At 41.5% G+C, this 15,988-nt stretch overlaps 1 long non-coding RNA gene across 1 annotated transcript; it reads left to right on the top strand.

The window, feature by feature from the left end:
- Positions 1-227: 227 nt before the first annotated feature.
- On the top strand, positions 228-1,580 carry LOC121068761. Its single transcript, XR_005819077.1, has 3 exons — positions 228-258; positions 498-589; positions 1,263-1,580. It is a non-coding gene; the product is annotated as an uncharacterized LOC121068761 (long non-coding RNA).
- The last annotated feature ends 14,408 nt before the right edge of the window (positions 1,581-15,988 follow it).

Genomic DNA, 15,988 nt, shown 5'->3' with positions numbered 1-15,988 from the left:
TTCAGTGGCTGCCTTTAAAATCACACCTCAAATATATCGTCAAGCAGCAATAACACCAAAATATTTGGCTTGGCTTGTTTTGGTAGTTCCTATAAAGAGAGAGGGAGGATCAGGTTTTTGGCAGGTGAAATGGGTGAAATCATCAGTGCTGCAACACAGCTGGGGATCTGGTCCTCTGGCGTCTCATGAGGAAGAAATTAACTCTTTACTTCTTATCCCCTGAGGCAGGTCAAGCACTGCCTGTCACTATGTTGCTCTGTGAGTTTCAGGCTTTACTTCCCCAAGCTGCATGCGTCTGCACTGCCGGTGGGATCCGCATGCATGCCGTGCTCATCCCACTGCCTGAGTTTCCCTGCTTGGCCCTTTGATCCGCTCATCCAAATCCAGAGCCGAAGTGTTAGCCAAAATGCAAGCAAGCTGGGAATTTGAGCTCGGATACAAGTCAGAGCTCGCAGGACTGTGTTGGTCATGAAAGCATCTTTCTTCTTGATCTGCAGGAGTGTTTTCCTCGCACTGTTCCTTGTGCAGCACCGACAGAGTCGGGATTGCTGTCTGTCAGGCGACAAGGGACTTGGCGAGCTGGCAGAAGGTATGTGATTAGAGAGGACCCTAGGGTAAGGCAATTCCCACAGGGGCTTATAAGGGAGTGCGTCCTGCTGAAGCAGCACACGTTACTGGCTTCCAGTGCCGGGAAGCCCGGGCTGGCATCACCGCAGACGCTCCCCACCAGTGGATGTTGCTGCAGGCACATCAGAATTTCTTAATGTAGTGAAGAAGAAAGGGGGAAGAGGACAGCAGGGAAGAGAAATCAGGGGGAAAAAAAATGTATAAAAAATTCACTACATAAATTAGCTGCGCTTCTTGCAGCAAAACTAACAGTTTCTTTTGAATGCGAATTCTGTTGCTTCTCTTAACTAAATGCCTAAAGGAATTGTATCACATAATATACAAGGGTAATTATTAAAAATGCATAAATAGTCTTGTAGGTACAAAAAGTTGCAACTTGTCTCCAGCAAAACATTAAAAGGTTTGCATATGTCAATGAATTACAGGCTGTTTGCTTTTAATCGCTGCTATTTTGGGAGTTCCTGTAAGGATGTTTTTAGAAGAAACACATTTGGTAATTGGAGGAGGCCGCCCCATTGTAATGGGCAGTTTGAAGCCCAAAGGAGGCCCAGCAAGGATTATTCAGGGTGTCTAACGGTTTTGGCTCTGGCTTTGGGTGTTAAGTATCGGCTAACATGTTTATGCCTGGCCTTCAGATGTCCAAACACAAAGGCTCTTTTCTTCTGCGGCTGGCAAGAATCCAGGCCAATCTTAGAATATTTGCCCATCCTCCTCTGCTGTATCCGACCCATCACTGAGGACAGTGTTTCTCTTGGAGTTTCATCTGAAAAACACTACAGCAGAGGAATGCTCACTGACCCAGAAGCCCAGTGACAAGAAGAGGGAATTATATGTGTATGAATGTCTGCCTTTGGGAAAAAAAGTGCACAGAAAGAGAACTACAACAAATCCAAAGTTTCTTTCCAAATTGAAACACCTGGATTTTTTTTATTTTTTATTTTTTTAAGAGTCAGAAGGGATAGGGCTTGCCTGGATATATATATAATATATATATATTTAAAGATGAAATACGGTATTATACTATATTAATGCAGCCTGCTTACTAGTACAGCTCTGAGATTCAAGAAATATAACATGCGCATTTGTGTTCAAGAGTGCAGGCATCAGTTCAGACTGATGCTTGGAGATTATCCTGAGCTAGAATAATGTATTTATGACTAGGGTCAAAGGGATTACCCACATGAATAAGACCTAGCAGGATCAGGCTCCACTCTTACAGATGGGAATGAATGTGATATGAAAACAGAATTTTTTGGATTGTTTTCTTCAAGCTTATGTAACTAATTTCTGTTTCTGTTTTAAAATATATTAAAAGCATTTGATGCAGTCTTTAATATTGGTCAATACTTTCATTTTAATTCTGTATTTTGACACTAGTCCTATAGCTCCAGCTGATGGAAAAATAGTTAACTGTTTCTTGCAACCAGCTGGAGGCCAGTCCATGTTTCTAAGGCCTTGCATTACCTGTAAAATAAAGAATGACTAGTATGAACATTGCAGGATCAGTCCCAGGGTTTTGTGGTCTGGATGCTCCAATATGTATATTAGAAAAGACCGGACAGAGAAAACATGCGTTCATCTAAACCCTCACATTTCTCAGCTTCCGTAGATATGCACAGTATCTGTACATATCTTCTCAGCTTAAAGTCTGATGTCCTGCAATGAATGGTGATGATAGAATACAATAAATGCATTCTACTGGCAAAAAGATGGGAAAGAAAATGAAAGGTATTCCTAAGTCTTAATCATTGGCTTTTGTACTCATGCTTTGCTTCGATAAGTGCAATCCATCAACTGCTTACAAAATGCATTTAGTTATTGAGAGTGTTTGCATCCTGTCTCGATGTCCTTCTAGTCAATGTATTTGTTTTTATGACTTATAAAAAAAACCCCAAATGTTTTGATGTTCATACAACTCTCTCTCTCCTGAAAGAACCTCTCCTCTCGGTCCAGATCTCTGGCCAACACATTTCCACCTCCACACCTTTGGCAAGGAAGAACAGCAGGAGCAACGTCAGCCTGCAGAGCAGAGCTGGAAGACAGGTTGCTCTGACTATGCAGGTAGTGTTTCCAGCTCTGTTGTGCCTGCTTTCTCCCAGGAAAGAGTGATTTGTTAGGAAGACGGAATAGCCATCATGTAACACCCTTACACAACTTGTTCCCTCTCCCTCTGCTGCTGAAGCAAAGGCAAAAACTCCAACTGATTTCAAGAGGAGCAGGATCGGGCCCTTAGGCTGTACATAAGTGTCTGTGTTGGAAAAAAAAAGTACAATATTGGATGCTTCTTATAATATAAGATTAGATCAAATCCTTTCAGTGCCCTGAAGCTTTATACCTTAGTGCTGGGCTACCTGTGGCAGATAGCAAGTGAATGCCTGTCAGCATAGATCATCCTCTCAGTGTTCGCTAAAAATGTGCAATTCTCATTTTGCAGCATTTGAGTTCTTTTTAAAAATGGAATCAAGTGGGAATAGAATGTAACATCAAGACAAGTGGCTTCAATTTTTACCTGATCATTGGCATATTCAAGGTATTTTGTATATAGTGATGCCTGACAAGCAGTCAATGGACAGCCAGAAAATCAGTGAGTTGATAGTAGTCTTCTCATCAATGTGAATGAAAAATGTATGTAGCTAGTCTGAGGGAACGGCTCACCAGGCAAACAAACTGCTGTTTGCAACACAGGCAAAATATGCTGGTGTTTATTGTGGGAAAGGAAACCACCCCTCCTGTCCCAGCTGTAATGTGCCCACGAAGAAAACCTTCTGTCTGGAGCGTGACCTTGTCCTGTGAGTGCTCAGTGCCACAGCAACACCGAGGCCCATAGCACGTCTCCTTGCTGCTGGTCTTCAGGCTGCGTGACCAGCTCTGGGTCTCCTGGGGTCCTGGACAGTGGGGACAGTGATGGTGAGCACCCATGGTCAGTCCCAATCCCACGGCTGTGCTGGGCAACTGGGAAATATGGTGATTAGACTTGACCACAACAAAAGACAGCATGCTAAAATAGCTACACATTAGGGTGTGTTGTAGAAGTCTCTCTGGAGAGTGTGCATGTCCAAATCTTTCTGGCTTTGGATGGTTCACTGGAGCTTCTCCTGGTGCAAGCCTCTGCTTGAGGTCAGAGCTTTGCCTTTTGTGTTTCACACAGTCCTGCCTCACCAGTACATTTCTTTTCAGCAGAGGACAAATCTCCTAGGCCTTAGGCCACAGAGGTGAAATTTGAAGACCCCTGCCTCTTTCTCTGACCTGCATTTTATGTAGGAGTTGGACAAAGCTGAAATGGGACAAAGCATTTCCACCCCACACTTTCATGACTGGAATTTTGAGCCATTCATTTTTTTTTTTGAATTAAAGGCTGCTTTTTACATAAGTAATATACAATAACTCGCTGAATACCAATTAAAAGCATATTTCACAAAATTAGACTTTCAGTTGCCTGTTCTGTTGAATATCAGTCGGTAATAAGCTTTCCTCATTTCCCTGAGCATGTAATTTTTCCCGTGAATTCTTGAGTCACTGCTTTGATCACTTCTTGATTGCTTAAAGGCTGTGAGTCAGTAATATTTCCCAGTTTCATTGTCACATCAAAGATCTTTGAGGGGCTTTCTCCAACAGAAGGCAGCCAAGGTTCCTGGTTGACATAGTTCATCACCATGCTGAAGTTATGCTGCACAAATGAAAATAGGGAATAATGCATCACCTTTAGCCATTCGTGTAATCATTTGAATAATATGTATCACCTTCTTAAATGGGCTAGCTGCTACACAGCACTTTTTTTTTTCTTTTTCTTGAATTTTTACACTTGAAAATATGGAGGGCAAACATTAAACAGGAAAGGTGATTTTCATCCAGACATGCTGATGAATGGAAGCAAAGGCAGTTGCTTTCCTCTGTTTGCAGATTTCTGCACTTCCTTTATTCAGGCATTATGACATGAACAATTCTGGTGCTCAAAAGCCTCACATTTTTACAGAAACATCATTTAATGTGATAATATGCAAAGTATAACAAAAGCCCCGAACAATATAAATAATTTGTACAATATTCAGACTTGCAGTTAGATACAGGAGTGCTCTCTTGAAATGAGCAATTCACGTCACACAGAGGCAGTTTGTATCACCTGAAATTGCTGATGTACCTCAATGTGGTAAGGTAGATCCTGATGCTCTGCCCTTGCTCGGTTTTGGTTCAGGCTCCTTTGTGGAAAAACCCAGGCAGATTTTCAAAGAAGCTTTGGATTTCCAAAGATTTCCAGGAGTAAGTTGAGGGCCACATCATGATCTTCACCTCTTCACCTGCAAATCCAGTGCAACCTCTGCTGTCCCTTGTGGTTTAACTCACGTGCTGGAGGAAAAAAGCCCTGTGGAGACGGACCAAAAGCCAGACAAGGTTTTCTTTGGCTTATGGAAAGAGGGAAAACCTGTAATTTTCAATGCTGGTGGCTCCTGTGGGGCTGCCAATAGTGTCTCCAGGCTTACATTTTTGGACACCAAACCCTGTTATGCTGAAAGAAGGGCATTATGCCCAATCCCATCTGCACCATCTTCACTTTCCCCCCTTGGTCAGAGGGTCTGGGTGTGCACAAACACCCCTTTGGGATACTTGGCCAGTCCTGCCTCCTATAGAGGGAGAAATGACTAGGAAAGAGCCCATCTGGACACTGCTTTTGGGGAAGGGGCTTGCATAGGTATTACGTGGAAGCAAAAGTTCTGTCTGAGTGTGGAAATGAAATTTTAGCTCTGAACAAGTGGCAAATTTAACTTCTTCAGGAGCTGCAATTATTCCCACTGTTAACTTCATTGCTATCGTTCCTAGAGCAAATAAATTACAAGGGGAAGGGATTTAAAGGGACACTGTCGCCTTATAGATCCTATGCTGCAAACAAACAAATGCCTTTACCTGTGTTACAAATCCCACCTTAATGTTATTAAAAGTGAAAGAATTTTTAAAAATCCAATTTACTTGTCACTCTTTCTGCTTTGTTTACTGGTTGCGTTTTCTCACCGCGGACAATAGAAATCAATGAAGTCAGATTTGCCTGTGTTTGAGTCACTTCCACTTTTAGGTTTTCAGGTTTAGGGCGGAAAGTTCAGGGGAATGGTTATTTCATCAAATGCAATTGTTTTCACTTGCAATTAAAAAAAATCAATGGCAACGTTTCTATTTGGGCATATGTTTTGTAAAAGTCTGCTGCTGTGAAATTTAAACTTTGGACCAACCTTGGCAGTGTCCTTTGAAAGACGTAGCTAAGTAAAACCTGGTGGTAATAAAAATAATGCTTTTCATTATCATGGTAGATGGGAGACCAGTTATGCAGCAGGACTCCATCTTTATAGATATTGCATAAATAGGGGATAAAATACAGTCAGAGCCTCTGAAACAAGGCGTAGATCCATCTCTAACGAGAACAAGGATAATGAGATACTGATATTCAGCACTATGAGCCATGATTTCAGCAGCCCAAGAAACCCGTTCTTGTAGGTAAGATGGCAAAGACTGTTCTACAGGGGAATATGAAAGCAGATAAAACAGTAACTTTGCAGATATTTACATGAGATTCTCATAAGCACAAGGGGCAGCTTTTGATCAAAGAATACAAATCTGGGTGAATCTAAATGTGTTTTTTTCCTATGCTGGGTTTTCCTATTCTGTGCTACCTCAGGAGGGCTCAATTTAGGTCCTCATAATGGTATGCAAGACTTGCAAAATGTATCCCAGATGGGGCATGCTCTCTAGGTAAGGCTTTCTTCTTGCTCCAGCAGGACTGAATTTTGGGGAGTTCCTGGAAGAGTGAATCACATTTGGCCTCAAGTCTCCATTTAGCCTTATTAAAGGGTCTCCATTTGTTACAGAGTAGTGTGTACTAATGAGATACTGTCAACAAAATCTAAATTTTAGTAAAAATACAGCATTTTAATAACTAAGAAATGTATTTGTTTAAAAGCATACAGTCAGCTTGAAGAATTTGCGATCTAAAGTATGTTTTTATTCATAACAATTCAGTGGAAACTTCGTCGATTCTAAGAAATGAACCTTGTGGTTTGCTAATAACTGAGAAGACTAACCGGAGTGCCCCTGCACACCCAAAAGACCCCCACTTCTTCCCCGCTGAAGTGAGAGAAATGGTTGCACACAGAAATCTCCACTCTGCTTGACTGGGCACCACTAATAGGCTGGCTAGCGTTTCATGGATATGGACTACCCATGTACAGTGCGTCTGGAGCGTCACCTGCTGAAGGCAAAACCACAGAAGTAGGTTATCAGGGACAGATCAGTTTGTTTTCATCTTAGAGAGGAGATGAAAATCCCAAATCCAGGCTCAAAAGAATAGAAAATGTCAGTTCCAGAATTCCCATATCGACCATTGGGAGATGTCTGGATCTGAGTACTGCAACTTGGGCTCCTTCGGGACTGAGTTTCATTTGAAAGGAGCTGTGGTGTTTTTTTTGTTTTGTTTTGTTTTGTTTTGTTAGTTTAAAAATACTGCGAGTACAGGACACCGCTTCCTCAGGATGCTGCCTGCATGCCTGTTGGTCACTGCTCCTCCTGAGGAGCTCAAGTTCTCATGGACAGCATCTAATTACTACAAATGCCTGCAGTGTATTATTCCTTTCTCCTCCTCAACGTAAAACTTTAGCTTTGGAGGAAAGTGGAATCTGCTTCTCTAACATTTCTAAATCCCCTGCTGCCGCCTGATGACACCAGGCAGGGTGGCAGACCCTTGCCTGAGATCAGGTTGCCTCCAGGTGAGCTGGCAAATTGCTCCGAGGGCCCAGAGGGGCCAGGTCCCTCTAAGGCTATAGGTGTCATGGGCAGGAAGCTCCCAGACAGCAAAGCCTCTTGTACTGGCTGGCTGGGAGTTGTTTTTGAAGGGGGGGAGAAGTGGGGGATAAGAAAAGAAGACCTTGTAGAAAGTTCCAGTCTCTATTCATAAGGCTTGTGATAAAAATGACCTCGTGTTTTATGGTGAGGCAAACAGAGCTGAAGAATGCAGTCCTGGGGCCAAGGGAGAGTGTTTCTGTGACGGGTTAGAGACACTTGAATCACACAGTGGCTTATTTCACTGTTCTCTCCTATTCTTGACGGCACAGTGTTTAGAAAGGCTCTCTCCTAGTGGCATTGAGACGCTGAGGCTTTAGTGTGGATAACTCAGCTGCACTTTGCCATTTGTGCACTGCTTTCTGCTTTGCTGAAGGAGGGATGAGATCCTGCCTTTCAAAGACATCGCATAACCCATCTGTGTGTCTGTGTGTCTGTCTGTCATGGATTTGAGCTATGATACAAAAAGCCCCCAGGAGCCAAACTTGCTGGGGAATTAAGCACTTAATACAAATGCCGTCTTCTGCAATAAATGCTAGAAATGATTTGAAAATACTTTTATTTCTTTAAAAGAACCTGTCGGCATGAAGCCTGTTCCTCCCCCAAACACTGTTGCTATTATATGCAGTTACTACGAAGCTTAGAGTGACCAATGTCACTTCTCTTTGTCTGACACATTCAGAAACTTTCCCCTTCTCCCATTTTCACCATATAGCATCAGTATCTTCATCTTTCCAAGACCTCTTGAAAGTGCATGGACATGTGAGTACCACCTGGATTGCCCAGTTTCTCAGCTCAGCTTCCATCCAAATCTCTCCTAGAAAAAAGAGTCCAAGGGTTCTTGCAGCCAGCTCCAGGTTCTGGGGCAGGAGGTGATCATTTGCTTGGTTTCTTGTGAGTCTGGAGATACAAAACCTCTATCAAAAGTAGCACAGTTAGGACAGAGCAAACATGGCTTTTGGCCCCGACATGTCATCAGGTGCTCATTCCGTAGGGATGCTTCCAACTCCTTCAGTTTTAACTTTTTCTCACTTGGAGCATTGCAGAGATCTGCATTGGGGTGGAAATTGCAAAGCTCCTCTTCTTCAATGAAGGCTTTCCTAACTGCTGGCTCCTGGCTCTTTGTCTGATTTTTTTTTTTTTTTTTTTTTTGGAGAGGCCCTACCCTCCTGTGTAGACATAAGAGATTTCAGCTGAAACACAGGTCTACCCTTTGCTGTCTCTCCCCCCTCTTCATGAGACTTAAGAGGAAATCGAATGCTGCAACATAAGCACGCGGGTTACACTTGTATTTAGTTCAATGGCCTCTTCTTTCTAACAGTTTACTTTGTCTCTTCTAATTCAAGCATGTCAGTAGCAAGTATCATATCTGTGACATTGATAATAAAAATCCCATTGTAAATGCTGGGGTGTCATTTTCCATTCTGCCTAAACAATCCCGAGCTTTGTACTTCCTGGAGTGGCCTCTGTCTTTCACAGGTGACATTTGCAAATGGGGATCTGCATGTGTAAACCACACAGCTAACCATCTCATTTCCATACATACAGACTAGCATTAGACCCCTCTGTGTCAGTGATGAGGCTAGTCTGGGGAAGTTTGGCTGTCGTGTTTATGACAAGTCCTGCTCCCCTTGGCCAGGGTGCCATCCTGGTGGTGCGGTGGAGGCACATGAGGTGCCCTGTGAGGTACAGTGGAGCTTCATGCCCTTCGTTTCAAAAGGGAAGCTGGGAAAACCATCCACAAGCTTGTGTCCTTTGACTCTAGAATGCTTTTCTTGAGATGCTTTGGCGCAGGGCACCAAGGCAAATTGATACCTGACTTTTGTGGAAAGAAGCTGATGCCTCCAGCACTTCCATCACCCTGGATGGAGCCTCTCTGCAGGCTCTCAGAGACATGGAAGATGCAGCTCCTGGGAGGGCAGGGTTGGTTTTGAGCCAGCCAGGACCTTTTCAGCATTGTCGCTGTGGTTCCTGCTGAGGCAGCACTGCAGCATCAATGTGGAAGGGCTGTGTTCCCTCCTCAGAAGAAGTGAAAGGTTTTCAGAAAACGTAGCCTCTGAAAGGCTCACTTTATTGAGCAGGGGGGTCAAAATTGTGTATTTCTGTGGTATGATTTTTAGAATTCTTCTTAAAATCATACCATTATTTATATATTCTTATAAAGCTCAGCAATTATTCTAAATATGCACCAATATATACCAAAGTAGGTAAAAAGGAATAATTATGAGACCATTTGGCATGGCTACAGCATCTGTGAAAAAGACATCTTTTATGTGTAACACAATTTGTCCAGAATTAATGAAAATATCCAGGGCTGGTTTTATGAAGTAATTTGTCACATTAAACAAAAAAAACCTAAGGTTATGTTGGACATGAAAAGAAACTCCCTGAAGGTCAAAGCAATTAAACATTGGAACAACCCATCAACCCAGAGGTCACTGAGGCCTCATCTAATGAGAACGTTCAAACAGAAGGAAATCCTGCAATCATCTCTACTCATTTCTTCGCCAGGTTAAATACCCATTTGAAGTCCTGGCGCAGTGCAGCCAATGGAAAAATTCCCAAGGGCTTTATTGGGACTGCGTTTTTTCCTGGTGTTTAATAAAACCTTTGTATTTTTAGCAGAACTGGAACAGTTATGAATTTGCATCTTCCATGAATTCCTGTGAGCCAATGCACCTGCAAGGAACCTAGCAGTAGCATCTTCGATAGCTTTGTCTTTCTTCCTCTGTATTAATATTAACAACTAACATTTGGCTGTTATGCAGATTCCCATTTCATTGTTTTCGAGGGAATTTGTTTGTTCACAATCTAAAAAGAACTAGCGCAGAAAGCAATTTTAGAAGAGTACAGTCCAAAAGTAAAAGAATGATCGTACAAATCTGGCAAGACTTTAGCATACTTTTAGTATTCAGTCATATCTTTTCATAGTTTGGAAATCTCGGTAATAAAAGGGACTCATCACTAACAATCTGAAAATTTGTGTGCTGCCCTAACCTTCTAGAAGTAGATGTAATAAGATTTATAAATACCTCTACTTTAAAACTGATTTAGAAAAATGCCAGGTAAGCGCACACAGATTTGAGGAAAGAACTATGTGGGTCAAGTGCTACACATTTCTTGTAAGCCCTGAATGGGCAAACTGTTTTAGAGCTGGTAATGACAGCAAAGCACAGAACAGTTTCTTGCCATTTCTTTCCTTCTGAGCTTTTCTGCCTTGGTGTTTTTGTTAACACTGCTCCTTTTTTTTTTTTTTTTTTTTTTTTTTTATGGATATCTGATAAGTGTTCTACAATACTAGGTTGTCTGGTAATCATATTTTATAGGTTATAATTTCCATAGGCACTTCCCTGCTTTAGTGCAGGAGCTTTTATTAAAGACAAAGCAAGCCAAAAAAGGGAACCAATGCCTTTTTGAAAGATTGACATATTTAATACAAGTTTATGTTAGATAACAGGATAAAAGACATAAAATGTTCTTGGAACTACATACCGACATCTGTCCATGTACTAAGGTCCATGTGATTCTATTCGGGGACTGGGGATGAAACCAGTGAAACAGGTTGGAGTTCACTATGTAGTGATAAAACACGCAGTAGCTTTTCATTTGGAGCAGGCTACGTCTTGATCCTGTTAGATTAGAACATGCTTCATTTATCAGGCAAAATTTGGTATTTTGTGCTTTTTAGCCAAGTGGGATATAATGCATTCCTGTTTTCTACACTTGACTACTCATCAAATTTTAAATCATATTGAATAATAATGGTATTCTGTAGTGTAGAGGTGGTGTTGCAAGTAAAGATTTCTCTGGTAATCACGGATGCTGATGTTTTATCAGCAATCACCAGATAAGAATGGGAAATGGCTCAAAACACACACTTCATAATGATTCATCCAATACCTCACTAATTCTTTGCTGCAGATAGTGATATTGTTGCTCTAACCACGTCAGACATCATTAATGTCTTGCTTTTCTTCAACAGTTGTTGAGTTTAAGGGTTCATTTCAATGTGCTTTCTTCAGCAGAATGTCAGACACTTGGAGGGTGGCGAAAATGGTGATAGAGCTGTGTTGAAATGTTTCTTTTTCTTCCCCTCCGAAGTATTCTGTATTAGTATTCATACTTACCACAAAGAGGAGAACAAGCATTTGGAGTTCTGAAATGCAATGGTAATAAAACATGGAAAAATATTCAGGAGTCAGAAAATTCAAAGTCTACATTCTGTTGTACTCCCAGTGTAAGGAGCTCCAAAAAAACAGCTTCAGATGCAGGTGACCCCCTCACTTGCTCAAAGGGAGGCCTCAGCAGCCAAGTGCTCTGCTCACATCATCCTCTATCTATTTTCTTAAAGCAATCAGTTTTCAAACATAACACAGCCATTAATATTGCCAATGTTTAAAACAACTCAGCAGCATTTTTTTTTTTTTCCAGAGAAGCTGCTTATCTCCTGCCAGCGTTTCTATGTGACATGAACCCATGGTCCAGACAGGTTTAAGGCAGTGTCTGTAGGGGAAGGGAGAAATTGGGGCAGTTCTAGAGAATTGTTCAGGTGTTTAGCTTTGAAGTGGGTGCTTCATAAGGCTAAATGGCAGTTCTTAAAAAAAAAAAAAAAAAAAAAAAAAGAATAAATCAGAAGGCTCCATCAGATTAAAAACAAACAAACAAACAAACAAAAAAACAAATCAACCAACCAACCAACCAATAACAAAAAACAGTTTGAACATTACTTTTTAAATGACTTTAAAAGATACTAATTAATAGTTTGCAGAGCATGGCAAAAGGGTTAGTTCATATTCACTCTATCAGGCAAATTTAGAGAAGAGTGGAGCAGGACAGTCCAGAGTGAATATATCCATTGCACTGTGCTAACCTTACTCTACCAGGGATGAACTTGGCCACATCCGTGGCAGAAGGGCTTCTGCCTGATAACAGGAAAAGACAATCAAGGAATGTTTCTTTCCCCCAAGAACTGCTTTCTGCCCCAGATATTGCTTCTCAGAAACATGTCTCAAGAGCGGGCATTAACACTGCTTGTCATCTCCCCTTTAGATGTTTGCAGTGTATGCATTTTCTTCTGAGCTGGTTTTGTCTGTTTTCTGGCAGAAAAAATACACACTTTTAGGGCATGATTATCTATGGTTACTTGAGGAGAAGCATTGCTTTCTGGTTAAATAAGTCCTTAAAATAAGTCCTTAAATAAGTCCTTAAATAGGTCCTAACCCAAAGACCTTGTGGAGATCTGTGTTTTCTGGGGCTCCCTATATGATCCACAAGGCCTTCTCCTTTCCCTCTTTCAAATTTTTCCTTCAGAATTTCTTTTCTGAGATTGTGAGGCCATGCAAACTGAAAGGAGAAAGTTTAAATGAACACACAGTGACACTTGATTTAAACCTAGTCTGGACTTTTCACCTGTGTGACTTGTTTTTCTCTGGAAATGACAGAAAAGGAAAGATGGCACACAGTGAAGGTGAGGGGTCCCCCTGCTTTGCAGTTCATTACAACCCAGTATGCAATGTTTCTACATCCTGTATGGCTAACTGAGGAAGCATCAGCTCTCGGGACATGTTTGGGGAGCATAAAGGAGAAGGTGGAGACTTTGAGAGAGGTTCTGTGTGAACCACAGAGGAGGAGACACCTCGAGAGCTCAGTCTCAGCAATGCAGTCCCAGGGGCAGAGCGTGAGGCCAGTGGGAAGCATCATGTTCTGGCTTTGGTTTTCAGTGGGCGGGTATGGAAAGAACTGTCAATTTTAACAGTTTCCTACCACGTTAGCACAGCCCAGTTTGTCCCAGCTCTTTTTTAATTTTCTTATTTTTTATTTTTTTTTTTCCTTCTTGGATAATAAAGTCCCATGTAAAGGGTATTGAATTTAACAGGTGCCTGTAGAAAGGGCTAATAACAGTCTTGAATCCAGGCAGAACATGAGTGCAACCCATGCCTCAAATATTGACAGACAGCAAAAAGTGGTGGGCATCTAGCCCTCCAGGAGGAATGGGGGAACCTGCCTGCTTTCAAAAACTCTCCTCCTCCAAAGTGGAGGAAAGATAATGGGATTTTGTACTAAGCATGGGACTGCTAATAAATACCTGTCTTGCTGATGTTCCTTTATTGAAATTATTACTTGTTCCATCTTACATAGAAGCAAGATTAAAAAAGACCTAGAATATTACTGCTTTATCGGAGCCAGAAATCTATGCAGCACCGGGAGAGAGACAAGGATCTAACCCAAATTCCTACCTACAAGTTGGAGGGGAGTACTAAATTGTCTTTTCCAACAGATACCACTGGACAGAAGAAGTCTTAAGAAGAAGCCGACTTTCTGTTGACAGAGTTGGACACAGACATTGAATGATCTCAGGGCCAAAACTAAAAGACGAATGTAGCTGGATCAGCAAAATGTCATGGTTAATAGTATCAAAAGCAACCAAAATAATTAAAAAGCAATAGGTCAGCCACATTGCCACACTCTGATGACTGTAATAAATAATTAAAAATTCAAAACAATGCAGCCTCAGTATTATGGAAATCAAACTGGACTTTAGGGAAATTTTTTGTGACTAGATGGTCAGACACATGATCATCTTCCCCTTCATCCCCCCTGATATCCTTTGCCAAGGTCTTAGGAATGGGAGGTGAAAGAGAAGGTGATAATTGAAGATGATTGGGAGACAATGGTAACTTATTTACGGTAACTGAATAATAGCAGCACAATTCAAAACAGATAAAGCAAAATTACAAATAAGCTGTAGGATTATTCATGTTGAAATAAAAGGACCCAACACTCACAGAGACATTGATTGTGCTTAGGGGTATTTTGGGTCTTAATCATACAATGCTTCTACATGGACTTAATTTACTCCCCTTAGCTCTGAGAATGTCAGTGGAGTGACTCCAGCACATCAAATTACGTCCGCCTAGATTTGTGCAGGATCAGGCTGTAGGGTATGACCAGAGATGACCAGAGAAGAGAGATGGGATATACAAATAATTAAAAGGTGACAGAAGAAGACAGCGAAATTTTCTGCAGAAGTTTCAGAAAGGAGTTTTGCTGTGTAACGAAAAGAGCTCTTGATCAATTTGAAACAACTTAATAGGACTTGAAGGCTAGCTAGTCTTTTGCCTTCTTAAAGTGACAATGTCAAATAGTTTGGATGCACTGACATCCTATTATACTATATAGAACAAAATTGTCATTTCGTTTTATTTTCCCGTATTCAGTTCTGGAAACACAGAAGTCTGAGTATCCCATGAAGGTGGAATACTGAGCCACTAACATCAAAGACTGCATTACCACTGATTTGCACAGTGCCTGGTGCCTTTCCCTGCACCAGAGAGAAGTTAAATTAGTACAATTCCACTGACCAACCCATAAATACAATACAAGAAATAAACCGTCAGCAAAGCAACACAGAGCCAGTACAGGCATTATCATTTGAATTTAGTAGCAAGCAAATTAATAACATGTCAGAAATAATTTAGGGTCACTATTACACCTGCAGACCTGATGGGAATGTGGTGGTGTGGAGAGGTGGACCACACACCAAGTGGGTGTTTAGCTGCTGGCCATGCCATTGTGATCTTCCTGCAGCTCCCATGCACAGGAAACAATTTTGGAAGTCTGAATTTATTTATGGGATTGAAAAAAGCTGCCTGAGTATAGAAAAAAATAGGTTGAATAATGTAGCTCCCTAACATTTGTATAACAATACTTAGTTTTCCTCCTCACCAAGGGATGCTGTGTTATCCATGTAGTGATTCTGTCTCAGATTCACATTTCTTTTCGGCTTAAGCAAGTTAAGTTTTTTTTTTCTTTTTCTTTTTACGGATTTTGTTGAATATTTTTCAAGTCTCCTCTCATCCTTCCATATTTCTGCCATCCACTTTTTTTTTTTTTTTTTTTTTTTTTTTTTTTTTCTGCTGGCCTTATATAAGCTTCACTTCCCTCTTGTAAAGAATCTTTCTGGCTCAGATTTTCCTTTTAACATTTTCAGTTTTACTAAGCTATTTGATTTCTGGCTCTTGCTTTATTATTATTTTATATTATGGGACCTTGCCATCAGCAGCTGCGGTCCAGTCAGTGGGCTGAGTCAATGTATTGCCTCTTTCTACCTACCCACCCACTTTTGCTGCAGTATCCAGCTGCTGGTGGGCTCCAACTGCTCTGCTCCTGGGGTTGTGCTGCTCTCAGGGCTTGGGCTCCACTGACTTCTCTGCTGCCCATCACAACCAACACACAACAGCATCGTAATCAAGGCATGGGTTCCTAGTGATGTGTATGAAAGCTACCTCGTGGCTGTGTATAATGCATACAACAAGAACTGGAGTGTATGATGCGCGTCTGATTCACAGCCCCAAATTACTGACCCTTACCTAACCAACTCTACTAAGTGCTTTTCTGGTACGAAGTGCCTGGAGGCAAAGGCCTGGAGGAAGAATTTAGGCTTCCAGTGAGGGAGAAAAAAGAAGATTATCTGCTCTGTGAGTTCCTCAGATATGCAAATGAAGACTAAATGTGACTAGGATATGACCGGGCTGAGGTGTAG

This window comes from Cygnus olor, chromosome 3, assembly GCF_009769625.2.
Source record: "Cygnus olor isolate bCygOlo1 chromosome 3, bCygOlo1.pri.v2, whole genome shotgun sequence".
Taxonomy (NCBI): Eukaryota; Metazoa; Chordata; class Aves; order Anseriformes; family Anatidae; genus Cygnus; species Cygnus olor.
This window is presented reverse-complemented; position numbering and strand designations above follow the sequence as displayed.